This window comes from Oryctolagus cuniculus, chromosome 1 (genome assembly GCF_051225735.1).
Source record: "Oryctolagus cuniculus isolate XC-2025 breed Fujian yellow rabbit chromosome 1, ASM5122573v1, whole genome shotgun sequence".
In the NCBI taxonomy this organism is placed as follows: Eukaryota; Metazoa; Chordata; class Mammalia; order Lagomorpha; family Leporidae; genus Oryctolagus; species Oryctolagus cuniculus.
This window is the reverse complement of record NC_142867.1, coordinates 3,972,900-3,985,049: the sequence shown is the minus strand read 5'-3', so window position 1 is coordinate 3,985,049 and position 12,150 is coordinate 3,972,900. Positions and strand designations below refer to the sequence as shown.

The 12,150-nt window shown below is 46.4% G+C and overlaps 1 protein-coding gene across 36 annotated transcripts in view; it reads left to right on the top strand.

Moving 5' to 3' along the window:
- Positions 1-12,150, top strand: part of PPP6R3 (protein phosphatase 6 regulatory subunit 3) — a 134,734-nt gene that overhangs the window by 28,711 nt on the left and 93,873 nt on the right. For 2 of the 36 annotated variants that reach the window (XM_070062529.2, XM_089313588.1), the window contains exon 2: positions 9,201-9,393. The exons of the other annotated variants lie outside the window; for them this stretch is intronic. The gene's annotated coding sequence lies outside the window, so the exon portion shown is untranslated. The remainder of the gene's footprint in view (positions 1-9,200; positions 9,394-12,150) is intronic. 36 annotated transcript variants of the gene reach the window in all.

Genomic DNA, 12,150 nt, shown 5'->3' with positions numbered 1-12,150 from the left:
GCCTTGCTTACGTGGGATAAATACCACTTGCTTGTACTACATAAAATTGTTGGATTTTACCTATTATTTAAAAAAAAAGAGAGATTTCTAAAGGCAACCCAGAGGAATCCTTAATCCAGTTCTTCATTAGAAGAGATGTGCAATTCGGGACATGCTCAAGCTGACTTACCTCAAACGGTAGAGTTAGAAACATACCAGGGGATTCCAATTCAATCCCATCAAGGTGGCATGTACCAATGCCATCTCACTAGTCCCAGTGATCAATTTCTGTGCACAATTGATCATAATGATAGGACTAAGAACCAAAGGGATCACATAAACAAGAATAGTGTCTGCAAATACTAGCTGATAGAATCAAAAAGGGAGAGAATGATCCAACATGGGAAGTGAGATACACAGCAGACCCATAGAATGGCAGATGTCCTAAACAGCACTCTGGCCTCAGAATCAGCCCTTAAGGCATGCGGATCCAGCTGAAAAGCCCATGAGAGTATTTCAGCCATGGAAAGCCAAGACACTCTGGGGAAAAAAAAAATGAAAGATCTCCACGAGTGAGATCCCAGTGGAAAGAACGGGTCATCAAAGAAGGAGGTACCTTTCTCTGAAGGGAGGAGAGAACTTCCACTTTGACCATGGCCTTGTCTAAATATTATCAGAGTCAGTGAACTCAGGGGGCTTCCATAGCCTTGGAAACTCATGACAAGAGCCTAGGGTGATTACTGATGCCATAAACAAGAGTGTCAATTTGTTAAGTCAACAACAGGAGTCACTGTGTACTTACTCCTCATGTAGGATCTTTGTCCTTAGTGGGCTGTACATTGAGATTTAATGCTATAACTAGTACTCAAATAGTATTTTTCACTTTATGTTTCTGTGTGGGAGCAAACTGTTGAAATCTTTACTTAATGTATGCTAAACTGATCTTCTGTATATAAAGAGAATCAAAAATGAATCTCGATGTGAATGGAAGGGGAAAGGGAGTGGGAAAGGGGAGGGTTGCGGGTGGGAGGGACGTTATGGGGGGCAAGCCATTGTAATCCATAAGCTGTACATTGGAAATTTATATTCATTAAATAAAAGTTTAAAAAAAAAAAAAAAAGTTCTGTTATAATTTTCTTTTTTGATCAGCCCAATGTTGTTTTGAAGAAGATCCCCGAGGCTGGTGCTATGGTGTAGTAGGCTAAGCCTCCACTTGCAGCGCCAGTATCTCATATGGGTGCTGGTTCATGTCTCTGCAGCTCCTCTTCCGTTGCAGCTCTCTGCTGTGGCCTGGAAAAGCAGTGGCAGATGGTCCAAGTGCTTGGGCCTTGCACCCATATGGGAGACCCGGAAGAAGTTCCTGGCTTTGGATTGGCCATCTGGGGAGAGAACCAGTGGATGGAAGACCTCTCTGTCTTTCTGTCTGTCTGTCTGTCTGTCTGTCTGTCTTTCTTTCCTTCTTAGATTTATTTTATTTATTTGAAAGAGTTACAGAGAGAGAGAGAGAGACAGAGAGAGGTCTTCCATCCACTGGTTCACTCCCTAGATGGCCACAAAGGCCGGAGCTGTGCCCATCCAAAGCCAGGAGCTTCCTCCTCCGGGTCTCCCATGCAGGTGCAGGGGCCCAAGGACCTGGGCCATCCTCCACTGCTTTCCCAAGCCACAGCAGAGAGCTGGATCGGAAGAGGAGCAGCCGGGACTTGAACTGGTACCCATATGGAATGCTGGTGCTTCAGGCCAGGGCTTTAACCCACTGTACCACAGCACCAGCCCTCTCCGTCTTTCTGTCTGTAGCTCTACCTCTCAAATAAATAAATATTTTAAATAATCCCCAAGTAATTATTTTGTTTCTTCCATAAATATCAGTATATATTTTTCAAAAATGAGACTTTTCTAGCAATTTTTTAGGGTTTTAACCATAACAATAAAATATCGTATCTAAAGAAAAAGTCCCACACAGTAGTTTGATATTATTCAGTACCTCGTCATGTTGAAGTTTACAGTTTACAACATACTTTTTTGGGTACAGTTTCTAATTTTGGCAAGTGCTGGTCCAAATAAGGGCTGCTTGGTTTTTGAACCTGTAGGTTCCTCATTCTTCGTTCTTTTCCCCCTCTGCCATCTATTTGTTGGTGGTGCCGTGGTGTTTCCCACAGTGTTCTGTGGCCTACTTAAGCCTGCGTGCTAGTACCTGGATCTTGAGGCTATGTGTTGTGGGGATAAACTTCGTTGCACTCTCATTTTAAAACTTAGATCTTAAATCCATGTTGCTGCTTTGCCGTGGTCTGTCTGTGGAGGTGGGATGTGAATCCAAATTGGAATTTGTTCTTAAAGGCCTTCAACCTGAGTCACATCAGAATTCATTCAGGTCAGAGTTGTTCGTTCTTACGATGTACTGTGCATTTTGGAATGTACTTTCTGTGAGTGTGCAAGGCCATGTGATGGTGCATTTCCTGTGGAATGACCGCACACTGCCTGGGGTCCTTGTTCTGAGTGTAGCGCATCCTTCCTGGCAGTTTGCCATGTCGGAGGGCATAGCTGGCATGGGTCGAGACTCCGTGCGTGTTGCCCTTTGTTTTCTCCTGGTACTGTCTGCCAGCTTCCCTTCTCTTGTTGCTGTTCTTTGCATTGTGGTGAGCAGCATTTTGAATATTGAGTACTGAAAACGATTTTTTAAAAAGATTTTTTAATTTATTTGAAAGGCAGAATTAGAGAGGAAGAGACAGAGAGAGGGGTCTTCCATCCACTGGTTCACTCTCCAAATGGCCACAGTGGCCAGGGCTGGGCCAGGTCAAAACCAGGAGCAGGAGTTTCCTCTGGGTCTCCCGCATGGGTGTGGGGGCCCAAGGACTTTAGCCTCCTTCTGTAGCTTTACCAAGTGCATTTGCAGGGAGGTGGATCAGAAGTGGAGCAGCCGGGACTCGAACTGGCACCCACATGGGATGCTGGCACTGCAGACAGTGGCTTAACCCACTGTGCTACAGCGCCAGCCCCTCAATATTATTTTGAAAAAAGATTTATTTATTTATTTGCAAGGCAGAGATACAGAGAGAGATAATCTGCTTGTTCACTCCCCAAATGGCTGTTACATCTGGGGTCGGGCCGGCCTGAAGCCAGGAGCCAGGAACTACATCCAGGTCTCTCACGTGGGTGGCAAGGGCTCAAGTACTCAAGTTCTCTACCTGTTGCCCAGGTATGTTAGCAGAGAGCTGTGTTGGAACTGGAGTAAGTAGGTGTCAACGTGAGCTCCGATTCTGGATTTGGCTTCTGAGGCAGGACCTTAACCTGCTGTACCACAGAACGAACACACACACACACACACACACACACACACTTTAAGATTTATTTAGATCTGGTGTTGTGCCATAGCAGGTTAAGGCACTGCCTGGGGTGCTGACATCTCATATAGGCATTGGTTCAAGTCCCAGCTACTCCACTTCTGATCCAGCTGTCTGCTAAGGAGCCTGGGGTAGTAGCAGCAGGTGGCCCAAGTACTTGGGCCCTGATCCCATGTGGGAGACCCCAACAAAGCTTCTGGTTCCTGGCTTTGGCCTGAATCAGCCCCGGCCATTGGGGTCATTTGGGGAGTGAAACACTGGACAGAAGATCTTTGTCACTCCTCTCTCTGTAATTCTGCCTTTCAAATACGTACATCTTTAAGAAAAATTATTTGAATGACAATGAGAGAGAGAGGTCCCTTTATCTGCTGGTTCACTCCTCAGATTCCCACAACAAGCCAGTGCTGGGGTCAGGCCAGAGTCAGGAGCCAGAAATTCTCCCATGTAGGTGGCAGGGACTCAAGTCCTCGAACCATAAATAATATTTTTAAGTCATTTTCTTAATTTTAATTATATTTGAAAAGCATCATTGAACTTTGAGTAAGAATTAAACTTTTAGTGTTTTGTTTTTAAATGAATGTAAGAAATGGAACAAAGTTTTGGCCAGTAATTTATTCAGCAAATATTTGGGTGCCTGCCCTGTGCCAGGCCCGTGTTTTAAATGCTTTGGTAAAATGTTGTCGAAAAGAATGAATGTGGTGCTGGCACCTGTGGTGAAATAAGTGCCCAGGATAGGAGTCAGTGCTGTGGCGTAGCAGGAAAAGCCTCGGCCTGCAGTGCCTGCATCCCTTGTGGGTGCCCGTTTGAGACTCGGCGGCTCCGCTTCCGATCCAGCTCTCTGCTGTGGTCTAGGAGAGCAGTGAGGATGGCCCAGGTCCTTGGGCTCCTGCACCTGTGTGGGAGACCGGGAAGAAGCTCCTGGCTTCAGATCAGCACAGCTCTGGCCATTTAGGCCAATTGGGAGTGAACCAGCAGATGGAAGACCTTTCTCTCTCTGTGTAACTCAGACTTTCAAATAAATAAAATAAATCTTCAAAAAAATATAAGTGCTTAGGATAGTGTCTCAATAGAGATATGAATACAATGTAAGCTATGTGCATAATCTTAAATTTTCTAGTAGCCACATTAAAAAAATGAGCAAAATTCATTTCAGTGCATTTTATTTAATCCAGTGTATTTCAGATATTTCAGCATATAATCAATATGAAAAATTAGTGAGTTACTTTCACTTACGTTTTTCATGCCAAGTCTTTGAAACCCACTCAGTTCAAACTTGGCTGCATTTCTAGGCCTCAGAAGCCTTATGAGGTTACCATCGTGGACAGTACATGTCACAGCGCATTGAGTGGCAAGGACACTGACCAAGAACCCAAGTAGACAGTGGCCTGGAGGGGGCGGAGAAACCGGAAGCGAATTAGGAAGCAGTGTCCATCTTCCAGGCAGGGCAAGAGGTGTAGAAAAGGAAGAGAAGGAGATGGGGATGGCAGACTTGTGTGCTTGACTAGGAGGGCCAGGAGGAGCCAGGGCCACTCTCTGGTCTCTGTCTTTCACAGCTCAGAACTGGGAAGGCCTGGTGAGGGAGAGGTTCGGTCGGTGGCAGTGTGGGATGGGGGCGGAGCTGCTGTTGCAGTTACTAAATGTATGTGCTGGTGACCCTTGGAAGAGAAACATCTGCTGGTAGTTGGATACCTTTGGAGTACAGACATAGTCTGTAAAAATTTGTTTCTCAGCTGTGTTAAAGAGGTGTGGCGTAGCAGGTAAGGCTGCTGGCATCTCATAAGGGCACCGATGTGAGTCCTGGCTGTTCCTCTTCCAGTCCAGCTCTCTGCTATGGCCTGGGAAAGCAGAAATGGCCCAAGCCCTTGGGCCCCTACACCCATGTGGGAGACCCAGAAGAAGCTCCTGGCTTCAGATCGGCCCAGCTCTAGCCGTTCCGGCCATTTGGGGAGTGAACCAATGGATGGAGGGAACCCCCCCCCCCCCAAGACTCTCTCTAACTCTGCCTTTCAAATAAATTAATAAATAATTTTTTTAAAGATGTTTTAGCTTTTTCAAGATTTATTTACAGAATTACAGAGAGAGGGAGAGAGACAGAGATTTTCCAGCTGCTGGTTCACTGGGGCTGGGCCAGGCCAAAGCCAGGAGCCAAGAACTTCTTCCAGGTCTCCCACATGGGTGGCAGGGCCCAAGGACTTGGGCAGCCTCCTCTGCTTTTCCCAGGCCGTTAGCAGGGAGCTGGGTAGAAGTGGAGCAGCAGGACACACACCGGCATCCGTCTGGGTGCTGGTGCCACAGTCGGCAGCTTCACCTGCTGTGCCTCCGTGTTGGCCCCTAGACCCACAGGACTGGCTTCCTTATTCAAGACAGCTTGTTTTCAGTCTCTTCAGGCTTTATTTCAGTTGCCAGGGAAACTGACTAAAACCAACATGAATTTACTCTTAGCAAATGGGTGAACTTGGGAGTGTAATAGGGAGTGTCCGTAGCGTGAACTCAGGGGAACCTGTGCCATATCAGTTGCATAGAGGAAGAAGGAGAGGAAGATCCCTCCAGCTAAGGACTAGGGAATGGCCAGTGAGAAAGCAGGGGCAGTGTGATATCAAAGAAGCCAAGCAGGGAGAATGTCCTCGAGTCTTGCTGGACAACCTTGAGTGCCGCGGAGAGGCTTAGGTGAGGACAGAGGATTTCACTTGGCTTTAGCGCCCTCTGGAGGTCATTGGTGGTGTGAAAGCGCTGTGCCTTTGTGTGGTATAGATAGAGAAAGGGAAATGCTATCACAGAAGGGACATTTTCCTATTTCTAAATAACCTTCACACATGTTTGAGAAAACCAGACCATGAGAAAATGGACAGGGCTAGTGCTGTGTGCTAATGTGCCTGCAGCACCAGCATCCCTAAGGGCGCCAGTTCAACTCCCAGCTGCCCCACTTCTATCCAGCTCCCTGTGATGCGCCTGGGAAAGCAGTGGAGGTGGCCCATGTCCTTGGGCCCCTCCCGTGTGGGAGACCCGGATGAAGCTCTTGGCCTCGGCCTGGCCCAGCCCTGGCTGGTGTGGCCATCTGGGGAGTGAACCAGCAGATGGAAGACCTCTCTCCGTCTCTCCCTCCTCTGTAACTGTGCCTTTCAAATAAAATCTTTTTTTAAAGTAGTATATGGGAAGTCAAAGGATATAAGCAGACACATGGCAGAGAAGTGAAGTCTAATCGACCCTTAGACGTGAGCAGTGCTCAGCCTCACTCAGAGGGGGCAGCATTCACAGGGTGACCTTGCAGAGCCACGTGGCAACTCTGCACCCAATTAGAGGTGCACTTTGATCCAGCATTTGCACTTCTAGAACTCTGGCTTTTGTGTTGTTGTTGTTGTTGTTGTTATAGCAAAAACAAATAACTAAATGACTGCTGCAGTGGATTGATTAAATCAACAGTTAAAGTCTATGTCAAGTAAAACATGCTCTCCAAGAAAGTGTCATTTTTGATTTCTGTATCCTACTATAAGTCATTTTCTTATGAGAGTTATTTCTCCCTCTTTTTAAAGACTGAGAAACATAGCACAGGGTCTGGTATAAAAATGTGCCTTTGGTGGGCACAGCAGGTAAAGCTGCCACCTGCAGTGCTGGCATCCCACACAGGCACCAGTTCATGTCCTGGCCACTCCACTTCCGATACAGCTCTCTGCTATGCCCTGGGAAAGCAGTAGAAGATGGCCAAGTCCTTGGGCCCCTGCATCTGCATGGGAGACCCGAAAGAGACTCCTGGCTTTGGATCAGCACAGCTCTGGCTGTTTCAGCCATTTGGGGAGTGAACCAGCAGATGGAAGACCTCTCTCTCTTTCTCACTCTCTCTCACTGTCTGTAACTCTACCTCTCAAATAAATCTTTTAAAAAAATATGCCTTTGAAAGACAGCTATGTTAATCTTGTCATTCTGCCTTGACTTTTCAACTTTTTTTGGCGAGGGGATATATTTAATTCTTTGAAAGAGCTAGAGAGGAAGAGACAGAAACAGGTCCTCCCTCCATTGGTTCACTCTTCAGCTGGCTTCAACAGCTAAGGTGGAGCTAGGAGCTTCCTCCTGGTCTCCCATGGGGGTGGCAGGGGCCCAAGCATGTGGGCCATCCTTTGCTGCTTTTCTCCGAGCTGAGCTGGATCAGTAGTGGAGCAGCCAGGATGTGAACCAGTGCCCATGTGGGATGCCAGCATCGCAGGTGGTGGCTTTACCTGCTGCGCCACAACGCTGGCCCCAGCCTTTCAGCTTTTAACACAGGTCATCAGGTCAGTAGTCTATATTCTTTTCTCCAGATAGCTGTTAAAACTGTCTGCGGACTCTGTTTTTCTTCGTCATTTCTTTTTCAAAGATTTATTTTTTATTTATTTGAAAGAGTTACAGAGAGACAGAAGCAGAGAGAGATCTTCCATCCGCTGGTTCATTCCCCAAATGGCCGCAACAGCTGGAGCTGGGCTGATCTGAAGCCAGGAGCTTCTTCTGGGTCTCCCACAAGGGTGCAGGGGCCCAAGGGCTTGGGCCATCTAATGCTTTCCCAGGCCACAGCAGAAAGCTGGATCAGATGTGGAGCAGCCAGAACTCGAACCGGTGCCCACACGGCATCCCGGCACTTCAGGCAGCAACTTGACTTGCTACGCCACAGTGCTAGCCCTTTTTTTTTTTTTTTTTTTAAAGGTTTATATTTATTTGTAAGGTAGAGCTCCCAAAAGAAAGCCAGCTTCCATATGTAAGTTCACTCTTAAATGGCTGCAACAGCCAGGTTTGGGCCAGGCTGCAGCCAGGAACCAGGAGCTCCATCCTGGCAAGTTGAGGACCATCTTCTGCCGTCCCAGGTGCATGAACAGGAAGCTGGGTTGGAAGTGGGGCAGCCAGGACTGGACCCTGCACTCTAATATGGGATGCCGGCATGGCAAAGAAGCTCGCTACGCACAGCACTGCCCCTCTGCCCTGTCCTGTGTGTGTACTGCGTATACACAAGAAAACCTCATGGGTGAATTCACACTCCTGTTTACTAATTCACCCGAAAATAACCACAGGTCCTATCAAAAGAGCATCATTTTACTATTTGGTTTGAATCATCAATAAGTAGGCGGGCATCTGATGTGAGCTGAAAGCGTTGGTGTAGCAGCTGGGATTATACTGCACTCTCAGCTGTGTGATGTGGGAGGAGGACTCCATTAGTCAGCTCTGGCAGAAAGGGGCCGCTCCACCTCTGTGGGCTGTCTGCTCTCAGGCCGTGCACATGGACCTGGCGCGCTCGCTCGGCCTTTTTGCAGCGTGGCCTTCTTTGGAGATAGCACAGTTTATGTGTGGACTAAAGCAAAAATGTGAAACAGGCTCATCCAAACATCAGAAGTCAGTCTCTCAGCAGAGCACAGCTTGTCTCTGCGTTGGGACTGTTTGAAGATCTTGTTTAAGTTTACTTAACTTACTAAGAGTTTGTGGTCTTTATTGGTTCTTTTTCTTCATTTCTTTGAATATCCTGCTTTTACTTACATTTTGCTTTATACTTCATAGATCCAAAGGAATGAAGAATTTAGGACTTGACAGTTCTCCATAATTATTTAGTCTCAACCTTTCACTTTAGAGATGAGCAGACAGACAGTTGCGGTGTCCTGCCGGAATACTGACTGACAGGACCCGCCTGCCTTCCCCGTTAAGTTGGGTGGTCCACAGGGGTAATGGGAAACCCTTGACCCCGCAGGTCAAGGGAGCTGCCATAATTTTTAAAGAGAGTTTGGCTTTAACTACATTGCTGCTTTTCTAACGAAGAATATTAATTTATGCTACTCCAGTTTATTTAGAATTACGGAGTTCATTTATAAGTTGAGTTTTTCCTGCATTTTTGGTCAAGTGAGAACTAGTAGTGTGATCTCATTCCTCCAGGATTGTCGGCCCCAGACGTGTGTTGTGTGTGGTTTAGCTTTCACGTGTCAGGATCCAGCATTGTGGCACCGGGTGTCGAGCAGCTGCTTGCGATGCTGCAGCCCATATCGGCGTGCTGGTTTGAGTCCTGGCAGCGTGGAGTTCCTCACTCGTGGCTTCACGCCGGCTTGGCCCTGGTTGTTGAGACCATTCGGTGAGTGACCCAGTAGACGGAAGATTTCTCTCTGTCTCTCCCTCTCTTACCACTGTGCCTTTCAAGTAAACAAATACATATTTTAAAAAAAACCAAGAGCAGCACTAATATAACTTTGTATAATGGTGTCCTTCAAGCTGTCAGCCTGTTTATATTTAAATGCTTAAAATGAAGCAATATAAAACGTAGTTTCTTCTTTAGACTTACTAACCACAAGTCAGGTATTCAGTAACTATGTCTGGTTTGTAAGCTACTGGATTGAACCACTCCGGTCTAGAGTGCTTTTGTTGTTTAAGTATTTGAGAACTTTAGAAAGGTGCAGGCCAAGACATTTGAGCCTGACTGGCATTGCTAAATAGGAACTAGAAGGTTCATGCTCAGAACTAGGAAGGAAACCTTAACTTGAGCTTGTGACAGTGTTGCTGCTAGTTACTGCCTGGGCCTTTTCTTTCATGTTTCATCCATTTTTTAAGGACAGTGATAAGATTGTATCTGGTTTATTCTCGTGTTTGTCTGTTTGTCTCTCTCTCTCCTTCTCTCCATGTCTTAGGTATCTGATTTTGCCAGTTAAAAATCCCATCCTTGAGACAGGCGAACGGCCCAATGATTAAATCACCTGTTGGGAATGCCTGCATCATGCATCCGAGTGCCTGGGTTCGAATCCTGGCTCCTCTCCAATTCCAACTTCCTGCTAATGAGCACCCTGGGGAGCAGCAGATGGTGGCTGAAGCTCTTGGGTCTCTGCCAGTCCCGTGGGAGACCTGAAGGAGTTCCTGGCTCCCTGCTTCAGCCTGGCTCCGATCCTGCTATCGCGGGCATCTGAGGAGTTGAACAAACAGTTGGGAACTCTGTCTCCATCTCTCTCTCTCTCTCTCTCTCTCTCTCTCTCTCTCTCTCTTTCTCTCTTTCTCTCTCTCTCTTTTTAATTTTATTTTTGACAGGCAGAGTTGGACAGAGAGAGAGAGAAAGATCTTCCTTTTCCGTTGGTTCACCCCCCAAATGGCCGCTACGGCTGGCGCGCTGCACCGATCCAAAGCCAGGAGCCAGGTGCTCCCATGCGGGTGCAGGGCCCAAGGACCTGGGCCATCCTCCACTGCCTTCCCAGGCCACAGCAGAGAGCTGGACTGGAAGAGGAGCAACCAGGACAGAATCTGGCACCCCAACCAGGACTAGAACCTGGGGTGCCGGTTCCACAGGTGGAGGATTATCCAAGTGAGCCGCGGCACCAGCAATGTCTCCATCTCTTTTTTAAAAAAAGAAGAAAAATCCAATCAGGGAACACATTCATGTTTTTAACGATTTGTTTTTTGACTGAATTGACATACTTTATGTGTGGGGGGTACAAAGTGACATTATTCATGAATACAATATGAGCTGATTAAATCAGGCCAGTTAACATATCCATCACCTGAATACTTACTTCTGTGGTTCGTATATTTGAAAGTTTTTGGCAATTTTGAAATGTACAGTATGTGATTTTGCACTGTACTCGTGCTGTACTGAATGTCTCAGTGTATTGCTGTAGGATTTGTCCTAATGAGGTGTTAACCCTTTGACTGTCATTTCTCCATTGCTCCCTCTCCCCAGTAATCTCTCTACTTTAATCTGACACTAATCATTGATGACCAAAATGCCATATAAAAGGTTTTGATGTCTTCCTTGCTGTTGTACTCTGAATTCTGGAAGTTTTGGCTTTTACATCAAACCAGGCTTGATTATGTACCTCGACTGAACCAACTAAGTACAGTTTGGCAGTTGGAATCATGCAGTTCTTTGTACCCTTGTTGTAAAGGGCAGAGGTAGTTCTTTGGGCTTTACTTTGGATGCTAATTTATGCTAATTTATCAATTTCTGTCTTGGCTTTGTTTTAGCAGCAACTTGGAATGAGTAGGCTTCCTGTGGGCCTGCAGTGATCTGAGTGTCTGTAGAGGCACATAGCCAGACAGGGCATAGCCAGACAGGGCATAGCCAGACAGGGCATAGCCAGACAGCGCATAGCCAGACAGTGCATAGCCAGACAGCGCATAGCCAGACAGCGACACAGCGACGGAACCAGTCAGGCGCCAGAGTCTTTATCTGAGTTTTTAAGTGATAGGCTTTCGAAGATGGTAGAATGGAGTTACCTGGATGTCTTTGAACTGCACACAGTGGTCTGTCTACATTCTTGTTCTGTTGCTTTTGATGAATGCTTTAGAAGCCTTGTATTACTAATACATAATCTTTGTTGTTGGAAGATGTCTCTGAAGACATGGAAATTGTTACTTATCTGAGTAGTGTCTCCCAACTGTGGGTATTTGTGCAGTTACTTTTGATGGTGTTTTGTGTTAAAAATTTTGTAGATTTTAAAAAGTTGAGAGTGTGCAAACCATTGCAGATAAAATGGTGAACAGGCTCTCAGAGATAGGTTAGCTTCTCATCTCGTTATATTTGATCTCTCTACATTTGGGGTTCAAGAGAAGGTGTGAGGACAGTTGGAGCCATGGGACCCTGGAGACTTAGATTTACAAAACCCTTGGGTGGAGGCTGCCTGCCTAGGACTTCTGTTGCTGGTAAGGCCTAGAGTTCCTTGATTCTGTGTGTGATCGAGTGTGCATTTTTAGTTGTATAGCTGTGTGATGTATCTGTGTGTGATCGAGTGTGCATTTTTAGTTGTATAGCTGTGTGATGTATCTGTGTGTGATCGAGTGTGCATTTTTAGTTGTATAGCTGTGTGATGTATCTGTGTGTGATCGAGTGTGCATTTTTAGTTGTATAGCT